This window comes from Chiloscyllium plagiosum, chromosome 27, assembly GCF_004010195.1.
Source record: "Chiloscyllium plagiosum isolate BGI_BamShark_2017 chromosome 27, ASM401019v2, whole genome shotgun sequence".
Taxonomy (NCBI): Eukaryota; Metazoa; Chordata; class Chondrichthyes; order Orectolobiformes; family Hemiscylliidae; genus Chiloscyllium; species Chiloscyllium plagiosum.
The window spans coordinates 585,418-595,656 of NC_057736.1; the positions used below are offsets into that span (position 1 = coordinate 585,418).

At 43.1% G+C, this 10,239-nt stretch overlaps 1 long non-coding RNA gene across 3 annotated transcripts in view; it reads left to right on the forward strand.

Moving 5' to 3' along the window:
* Positions 1-1,384: 1,384 nt before the first annotated feature.
* Positions 1,385-10,239, forward strand: part of LOC122563400 — a 41,917-nt gene continuing 33,062 nt past the window's right edge. For 2 of the 3 annotated variants that reach the window (XR_006315579.1, XR_006315577.1), the window contains exon 1: positions 1,385-1,476. This is a non-coding gene — a long non-coding RNA (uncharacterized LOC122563400). The remainder of the gene's footprint in view (positions 1,477-10,239) is intronic. The other variant, XR_006315578.1, reaches the window with a different exon arrangement.

Consider the following 10,239-nt stretch of genomic DNA (forward strand, 5'->3'; position numbering starts at 1 on the left):
CTGCTGATGGGTCAGATAGTTGGCTGCCCAATCTCCATTTTAACATTGTTAATATTCCATCAAGGTGACTGATCAAGATAATCTTCTTTTAAATGACTTGGCCTGTTTGGGGTGTTAACCTAAACCAATATGAGCCATTGGTGCCTTTGCACAAGATGGTGACCATGGTTTTCCAAGGGACTGGTTACCACTGATCAGCAGATCTTTATGGCCTTTTAGAAAGATTCCCATGCCTGGCCTTTAAAGGATACATTACCGCGAAGATTGGCCAACAAAATAATTGATAGCAACAATAGAGACACATGATGACCAGTCCTTGGCTGTTAATTTGAGAGCTCCATTAATCTCTCCAAATATACAACAGAAATTTCAAAACACTCATGTGGAGCCTTTGAGGTGGAACTTTAATTTATCTGATGTAAACTTAACAGAAAGTAAGTCAGAGTCCAAAGCTGCCAAGATCACCAAAAGTAAGTGAACTGGTCATTCAGCTAATGTGGTTATTCTCAGTATGATGTCGATGCTAAGGCCCTGTTCACCTAGAATTGTGGGGAGGACAAGTTAAAAATCACACAACACCAGGTTATAGTGCAACAGGTTTAATTGGAAGCACGAGCTTTCGGAGCATTGCTCCTTCATCAGGTGGTAGTGGAGGGCTCAATCCTAACACACAGAATTTATAGCAAAAATTTACAGTGTGATGTAACTGAAATTATACATTGAAAAATTATTTGTCTGTTGAGTCTTTCATCTGTTAGAATACCGTGATAGTTTCACTTCTTTCATGTGTAAATCACAAAACCTTTTTTTTTAAAGTTGCATTCTCAGGTTAGCTGTTAACAATGGTGATAGCTAGACAATATGTTGAATATGTTCAGATCAAAGTAAGATTGCAGGGTAAACAAGGAAGGTTTGAAAGGAGGATCAAATTGCAGCAGAGGCTGGAATGTGTTCTGAAAACAACAAATGCTGGAGATCACAGTGGGTCCGACAGCATCCAGGGAGTGAGAGCAAGCTAACGTTTTGAGTTGAGATAACTCTTCATCAGAGCTAACGTGAGGTGCAGAGGGGGCAGCATTTATGCACTGGTTGCTGAGTTAGAAAAGATGTTGATAGTTCCGATTAAATATTGGAATGTGAGAACGGTATGTCTAACTGCCAGACTGGAAAGGCCAGACAGTCCCACTGGGATGGAGGAGGGGAGACAGGACATGGTAACAGAGAATGTAACAAGTAACATAAGATGAAATGCAAGAAACAGGACCTGGTACAATCTGAAGTGTTGAATTCAATATTAAGTCCAGAAGGCAGTAAAGTGCCTAGTCTGAAGATGAGATGTTGTTTCTCCAGTTTGCGCTGGGACTCACTGGAACACTGCAGCATGCCGAGGACAGACATGTGGACGGCAGAGCAGGACGCTGTGTTAAAGTGATATGCTATGGGAAGGTCAGGGTCATGCTCGCTCACATTCTGGAGGTATTTTGCAAAGTGGTCACCCAGTCTGCATTTGGTTTCTCCAATGTAGAGTCGGCTGCATTGGGTGTAGTGAATACAATACACAAGAGTGGGCAAGGTACAGGTGAAATGTTGCTTCACCTGGAAAGACTGTTTAGGTCTTTGAATGCAGAGCAGAGAGGAGGTGAAGGGGCAGGTATTGCACCTTCTGCAGTTTCATGGGATGGTGTCATGGGGATGAGGAATGATGTTAGTGGTTGTGGAATGGACTGGGGGTCCCAGAGGGAACGATCCCTGTGAAATGTAGACAGGGGAGTGAGGGGAAGATGTGTTTGGTGGTGGCATTCTGCTGGAATTGTCTGAAATGGTGGACAATGATCTTTTGAATGCGGAGGCTGGTGGGATGAAAAGTGAGGACAAGGGAAACCCGATCTCGCTGTTGTGAGTGATGGGAAGGGGCAAGGGTAAAAGCATGGGTGAAAGGTCAGGAGTGTTTGAGGGGCCTGCCAACCACAATGGGCAGGAAACCATGGTTATGGAAGAAGCAAGCCATGGCAGTGACGCTGTTTTGGAAAGTGGCATCATCCAAATAGATACAACGTTGGCAAAGGAACTGGGAGAATGGGATGGAGTTCTTGCAGGATGTGGGGGTGTGACAAGCGGAGTGAAGGTAGCTATGGGAGTCAGTGGCTTTGTAGCGGATGCAAGTGGACTGTTTATTCCTCAAAATGAAAACGGAGAGGTCAAGGAAAGGAAGGGAAGTGTCAGAGATGGACAATGTGGAAATTATAGAGGAGTGGAAATTGGAGGCAAAATGAACAAAATTTAACAGTCCAGGCAGGAGCATGAAGCAGTACTGCAGTATTTGATGTGTTGAGAAAATGTTGCGGGAGAGAGCCAGTGTAGGACTGGAACAAGGATTCTTCCACATATCCCATAAAGAGGCAGGAATAACTAGGACCCACGTGGATGCCCACAGCTACTCCTTTGACCTGGCAGAAGTGAGATGAATTAAAGGAGAAATTGTTCAGTGAGAGGAGGAGAAGGGGGAGGGTGGTGGTGGATGGGGATTATATCGGCCATCCTTGAGGAAGAAGCCGAGACCTCTCAGACCGTCCTGCTGGGGAATGCAGGTATAGAGGGATTGGACATCCATGGTGAACAGCAGGCAGCTAAGGCCATGGAACTGGGAATTGTCAACATGGCAGAGGGCATCAGAGGAGTCATGGATGTCATTGGGCAGGGTCTGGACAAGTGAAGAGAGGATGGTGTGAAGGTAGGAGAAAATGAACTCAGTGGGATAGGAACAGGCTGATATGGGTTGGTGGGACAGTCTGTGGATTTTCAGAAGGAAGTCGAAGCAGGGGTTGGGAGATTACTCGGTTGGAGGCAATGGGGTGGAAGATCTCCGGAGGTAATGATATTGGTAAAGGTCCTGGTAACAATGGCTTGACATTTGGATGTGGGGTCATGGGCCTGGGGAGACTTGAAAGTAGCATTATGATCTTCAGATCAAAGAATAGGCTCAAAGTTAAAGGAAATTATTTGTATTTCTATTGGAAACCAGTTTAATTATAAAAACAAAATACTGCAAATGCTGGAACTTTGAAACAAAAAAATACATAAAAGTGCCAAAACTATTCAATTCAAACTAGCAGCATCTGTGCAGAGGGAACTACATTTGATGAATGATAGAGAATCAGGCCATTTGTCCCATTCTGCTCCTGCTGGTTTTAATGCTTCAAGTCTGTGACCTTTCAATGGAACCCAGACACAGGAACATTTGTTAATTGTCTCGACTTCTTCTTGTTTTTGAACATCGTGGCATTCTGGGCCCTGAAACTTCACAGAGACTTCTCAGTTTGAAGAAATGTTTCATTGCCATGAAATGGGATTGTACCTCACTGTTTGCTGAGGATGATTAAACAACACTAAACCTAATTCCATTATTTCAATCCTAACGGTGATCATTTAAACTCTCTAAAATGCCAATAACATACAATACAGAAATGAAGATACTTGGAATATGTTAAGTTCATTCTGCAATGTTAATTGTACATGTCATTCAGTTTCTAAACTCTAATCCTTCACGATGAAATCCTTCACAGCTGATGCCTTCACCTCCATCTCTATGGTACCACGGTAACTCAATAAGTCATCAGCATTTGTTGCAAACAATTTTTTCCAAGACTAGTGGGAAAATAGAAATCATCTCATGCTGAGCATTATACACACAATTTTAGACTAACTTGTCAAAGTCTGTGGATAAATCCTTTTGATAGCAGTTACATTCTCACACTGAAATGAATTGGAGTAAGTTAATGATATCAAAACACAAACAGATGAATGCTGAAAATAAGTAGCCAGATATTAATCAGTGCTATCTCTGTACGGTGTATACAATACATGATCGTGCTGGAAATAATACAGCTGGGAATCGATTGTGGATACTGGATACCCAGGAGTGATTACAGAGCAAACAGTAATCTCATTAAGGAGTCCAGCAGAAATTGTAAACTGCGAGAGTGAAGCTCAAATATTTCATAAACATCAACATTAAGATATGGTCTTGTAATCAATTCTGTGAAGCTCATGAATATTTGTTACTCCTCTGATCTTGTCGCCATTGTACACTGTCATGGACTGGATGCTCCGATCCTCATTGATGTTCATACCAATTAATGATTTCATATGATTATCACTTAACAATTTGACAGTGATCAACAACTGTCAGCAGAAAAGAATCCAATCCAGATAGACTACATTCAATATTGCCAGCCTCACCTTGCCCAGACTGACATTGAATAACCATATTAGAAAATAATCCAATCAAAATACATTCCAGTCACTCTCCCTGGAATGGGGTATGTTCTAATAGGTTAAAAGAGCAACCACCAAAATAAATTCCAATCACAAATTGACTAGATTACAACAAAAGAAAAGACTATCAGCTAATGGTCACTCAATCTACTTTTTTGCTTTATTCACTTCAACAACATTTTTCAACATCACAAGAGTTGTTAAATATATTTTTGAAAATGTTTGATGTCAAAGGAATCGATTTTTTGTCTTAGCGAGAGGGTACTAATCACATTCCACATTAAAACTAACCCAGAGCTGGGGTGAAACAATCATAAGATAATCAAATCCCTTACCTTAAAATCTTTTATAAAGTCTGGCTCATTACATCGCACTAAGTCCAGAATTGCCTGCTTCCTTATGGGCTCCATCACAAACTGTTCCAAAAAGCCATCCTCTAAGCATTCCATGAATTCCCTTTCTTTGGATCCACTGGCGACATTATTCACCCAGTCCACCTGCATATTGAAGTCCCCCATGATCACTGTGACCTTGCCTTTCTGACATGACCTATCTATTTCCTGGTACATCCTGTGCCCCTGGTCCTGACCACTGCTGGGACGTCTGTACATAACTCCCATTATGGTTTTTTTTGCCTGTGGCTTCTCAACTCCACCCACACAGGCTCCACATCATCTGACCCTATGTCATTCAGTGCCATAGATTTAATTTCATTCTTAACTAAGGCAACCCCTCCCTTCTGCCCACCTCCCTGTCTTTTCGATAAATTGTAAATCATTGGATGTTTAACTGCCAGTCCTGAACGCCCTGCAACCATGTTTCTGTGATGCCTACCACATCATAATCATTCACGATGATTTGTGCTGTTAATTCATCTACTTTGTTATGAATACTACAAGCATTCAGGTAAAGCACCTTAATGCTAATTGTCTTATCCTCATGATTTCCATCATCTCGTAATATGTCCTAAGTTATCCTTCCTTTTTGCTTCATTCCTAGTCTACCTTGAACTTAAACCCTGCACACACGCTAACCTGCTGCTTATCTTTCTACTTGGCTTCATACTCCCTGTCACTTTCCCTTTCCCTTCCCCCCGCCGACTCACAAGTTTAAAGTCCTAGGGACCACCCTATTTATCCTTTTCACTAGATCACTGGTTCCAGATCGGTTCAGGTGGAGACCGTCCCATTTGTATAGATCGCACCGGTACTAAAACTGATGCCAATGCCCCATGAAGTGGAATCCCTCTTTCCCACACCAATCCCTTAGCCACGTGTTTACTTCCCTAATTTTCTTATCCCTATGCCAATCAGCCCGTGGCTCGGGCAGTAATCCAGAGATTACTCTCAAGGGTCTGTTCTTCAATTTCCTTCCTAGTGCTCGATAATCCCCAAACAGGTCCTCCACCCTAGCTTTGCCTATGTTGTTAGTCCCAACGTGGACCACAACAACTGGATCCTCCCCCTCCCGCTCCAATATCCTTCCAAGCTGTTCGGAAATGTCCTGCACCCTGGTACCAGGCAGGCAACACACTATGTGGGACTCCCAATCCAGCTCACAATGGATACTATCTGTCCCCCTAATTATAGAATCTCCTATAACAACCACTTGTCTTTTTGCTCCCCCCCTTGAATGGCCTTCTGCCCCATGGTGTCGTGGTCAGCTGGCTCATCCTGTCCACAGCCCTTTTCCCCATCCATACAGGGTACCCACAGCATTACATGCTGGAAAGTCCTCAAAAGTTGGTAATTTTTATTTTTATTCAGCAATAACCCCAAGTGAAGAACAAAAACCGAAACGAGAAAGCTGCATTTGTGTGTGGGACGACCCAGGGCTCACTTACCTATTGAGCCCCAGCAGATTGCCAGTCAGTGATTGATCACATTGTCCAGCTCACACCTACTGGAGCTGGGAATCTGTTCAATCCTGTCTGGCCTCTTGTGCCAATATTGCATTGCTCCATCATTCCTCCTGCTCAATGTCCTCATCATCTGCCTCGGAAGATGGTTGTCATTCTCTCAGCTCTTGCAGAGTCCATCACAACAGCTGTTTTCCTGTACAGCACAGCGATGAAGGATTATACAGCACGATCTGCCTGGAGAGTACTGCAATGCTCCCTTCAAAATGATCCAGACATTGGAACCTTAAATTTCGGGAGACCATCTTCTGCTCCAGCATGGCCCTAGTTAGGGAATGGACCATATTGTACCTACACGCGGCTGCAGGCAGGGGACGGAGTAATTGCTTCATTCGTGACAGGTGCCCTTGTGATCCAGTAACTATCCTTGGCAGGCATCTAGCCTTTACACCAAACCAGGAACCTGCCAGCTCTCTTCTGAACGGTCAGACTGCACTTAAATTGTTAGCTCTGTTTCTCTCTGCACAGAAGCTGCCAGACCTGCTGAGATTTGCTGTCTTTTCCTGTTTTTTTTCAGAATTCTCAAGGATATAGACATCACGGCAGATCCTATAAATCCTACAGGAGGCAATCGCCTGGTGGTATTATCACCTGGTGGTATTATCACTAAACTATTAATCCAGAAATTCTGCTCAGCATTGGGTCCCCCCAGGGTCACTCAGCTCCTGACCTCATTTCAGCCTTGGGTCAAACATGGACAAAAGGGCTGAATTCCAGAGGGGAGGGGAGAGGGACAGCCCTTGGCATCAAGGCTGCATTTGACCAAGTGTGGCATCAAGAGCCCTCACAAACTGGAATAAATGGGCATCATGGGGCAACTCACTGCTGGTTAGGATCATACCTGACACAGAGGAAGATGGTTGCGGTTGTTGGAGGTCAGTCATCTCAGCTCCACGACATCTCTGCAGGAGTTCCTCAGAGTGGTGTCCTAGGCTTAACCATCTTCAGCTGCTTCATCAATGACCTTCCCTCCATCATGAGATCAGAAGTGGGGATGCTCACTGATGATTGCACAACGTTCAGCATCATTCACAACTCCTGACACACTGAAGCAGTCCGTTTCTAAATGCAGCAAGATCTGGACAATATCCAGGCTTAGGCTGACAAATGATAAGTAACATTCGTGCCACTCAAATGCCAGGCAATGACCATCACCAATAAGAATCTACGATCACCCCTTGATATTCAGTTGTGTTACTATCATTGAATTTCCATTCTGAGGGTTACCAATGGCCAGAAACTCAATTGGACTCATCTCACAAACAATGACTACAAGAGCAGGTCAGAGGCTGGGAATCCTGCTGCAAATAACCCACCTCCTGACTCCCCACAGCCTGTCCACCATTTACAAGGCACAAGTCAGGAGTATATTGGAATACTCCCCATTTGCCTGGATGGGTGCAGCTCCAACAACATTCAAGAAGCTTGACACCATCCAGGATAAAGCAGCCCACTTGATTGGCAAGCATTCACAAACATCTACTCACTCCACCACCAATGCCCTGGAGCAACATTATGTACCACATACAAGATGCACTACAGAAATTCAGCACCTTCCTGACAGCACCTTCCAAAGACACAACCATCTGGAAGGACAAGGCAATGGATACATGGGAACACCAGTCCCTGCAAGTTCCCCTCCTAGCCACTCAACATCCTGACTTGGAAATATATCACTGTTCCTTCAGTGTCGCTGGGTCAAAATCCTGAAATTCCCTCCCTAAAGGCATCCTGGGTCAACCTACAGCTCATGGACTGCAACAGTTCAAGAAGGCAGCTCACCCCACCTTCTCATGGGCAACTATGGATGAGAAATAAAATGTCGGCCCAGGGAGTGATGCCCACTTCCCATAAATGAATAAAAAAAGGATACCTGGTACAAACATCCAAGATCTGTTGGCAATGATCAGAGATGAGGTGATTCACTCCAAACTGCTACATTGAAGTGGACAGTTGCCTTGTATGTGGGTTGAAAATGTGCCAGGATGGTACGGCTGGTGACTGTCCAATTCCATCCTCCATGGACAGTTAATCCAAGCAGTCACTGCCCCTGGGGCGTGTCATGAGATGTTGGTCACTGCTGTCCAAGGCGGTGACCACTACGTATCCATACTGAGTTTCAAACTGGAAGTTGTCACTTTCCCTCTGACACATGGCAGAATGCATATCGATGAGGTGAGATTAGATATTAATGATGAAGAAATTCATACAGACTTCTCACCGTTCACATGTGAGGTTCCTGGCTCGTTGTTGAAGACTTGCTGCAAAAGCAGAATACCTTTGCTTGATGCGAGAACTCTCAATTCTGCCTGATCTTGCCATATTTTCCCAACAGCTCACACCCATCAGGGGCTGGGAAATTTCCACCCGTGGTTCAAATGAGTCAAACAATTGGTCAGTGCTGGTGATGCCATTCTACGGCAAATACCAAATCCCATTCAAGAGATTCCTGACAAGCGCCTGGAGGATGCTGATTGCTTATGGGAAAACAATACATTCTCTAATAGCACTGCATCGCTCAGCTCCCCATCTCTTTTCCAAAAAAATACTTCAAATCAAAGCGACAGTGTTCAATATTTAACTGTTCTTTATTCTGAATAAATGTTTATTCAGCTGTTTATTTGCTGGTGTATGATCCCTCCCTTGGGGTTATTTCTTAATTAAAATGGAGCATTGAATGTAATTTCAGGACATTATGTGTAATATATAATCTAATGATGATAATATGAATGTTTGCATAAAAATTCAAACCTATAACTAGACAAAATTGATAAACAAATTAGAAATAATTAAATTCCACCTAATATTTCTTTCACAGATTGCTGTAAGCAGTGTGCAGAACACTGTTGTATCAAACCCTGACAATAAAACAAGTTTCCTTTTTTCCACGAAACACAGAATAAAGAAATATTTCAAGGGAATATTTTAGTTCACGCTACTAACAGGATATCCACTGGACATCCAGACACAAAGTGCACTGGAAAATTGACAGTGTTAATCAGTGATTTCCCAGTGATTAATTGGTTCTAATTTGTTTATTAATTTTGTCTATTTATAGGTTAGAGATATGATATGAGCAGTTATTTCCTCATTTGAAGGACCTCTAATATATATAATGTGAATTTAATAACCATCTACCAACATGTAGACCTGTTCACTAATACTTTCGAAAATATCATGAGAGAAATCAATGGTGTGGTTTGCAAATCATTACTTGTGATGTCTTATAAACATATTGCTAGTTCGATTCACTCAGATAGAAGGAAGTATTAACTCAGCAACTCAGCACTGAAATATTAAATATAAAAAACCTTCAGGAGACATTATTTATTTTAAAATATGAAAATGAGTTAGTGATAATCAAATGTGACAATAAGTAATCTTGCTTATTTATCAATATTTTTGTACAGTAATTGTCTGCATTCACAAAATCATGAATCCAAATTCTCCTATCCACTCCAAAAACTCAGTAGGAACAAAAATTAACATCTGTGGGCAAAACTCACAAATCCATGATTTATAGTCTATTTTTAAACAAGCAAGTCACTCAACAGTGTCATTTCAACCACATAAGAATGCAAAGAAATGGAATCCCCAGCATTGCCCAAGGGACACCTAGCCCAATTCACCCCTGGAAAGATCTCCTCACTACCATATGGCGAGTTGTGCCATCGCTGGGAGAGCTGTCCCACAAACTAGTCAAGCATCAGCTGACACAGTCACACTGACCAAATCCTACCATCCAGGCACTGTACCAAGCAGCACTCTCCCCCTTCCTATGTGCATCCTTTCCCATCACAGAGCCTGAAGCGTGGAAAGATAAACTAGAGGAGGGTGGGTGTGGGGAGAAAGTAGCATAGAGTACAATAGGTGAGTGGGGGAGGAGATGAAGGTGATAGGTCAGGGAGGAGGTTGGAGTGGATAGGTGGTAAAGAAGATAGGCAGGTAGGACAAGTCATGGGGACAGTGCTGAGCTGGAAGTTTGGAACTGGGGTGAGGTGGGGGAAGGGGAAATGAGGAAACTGTTGAAGTCCACATTGATGCCC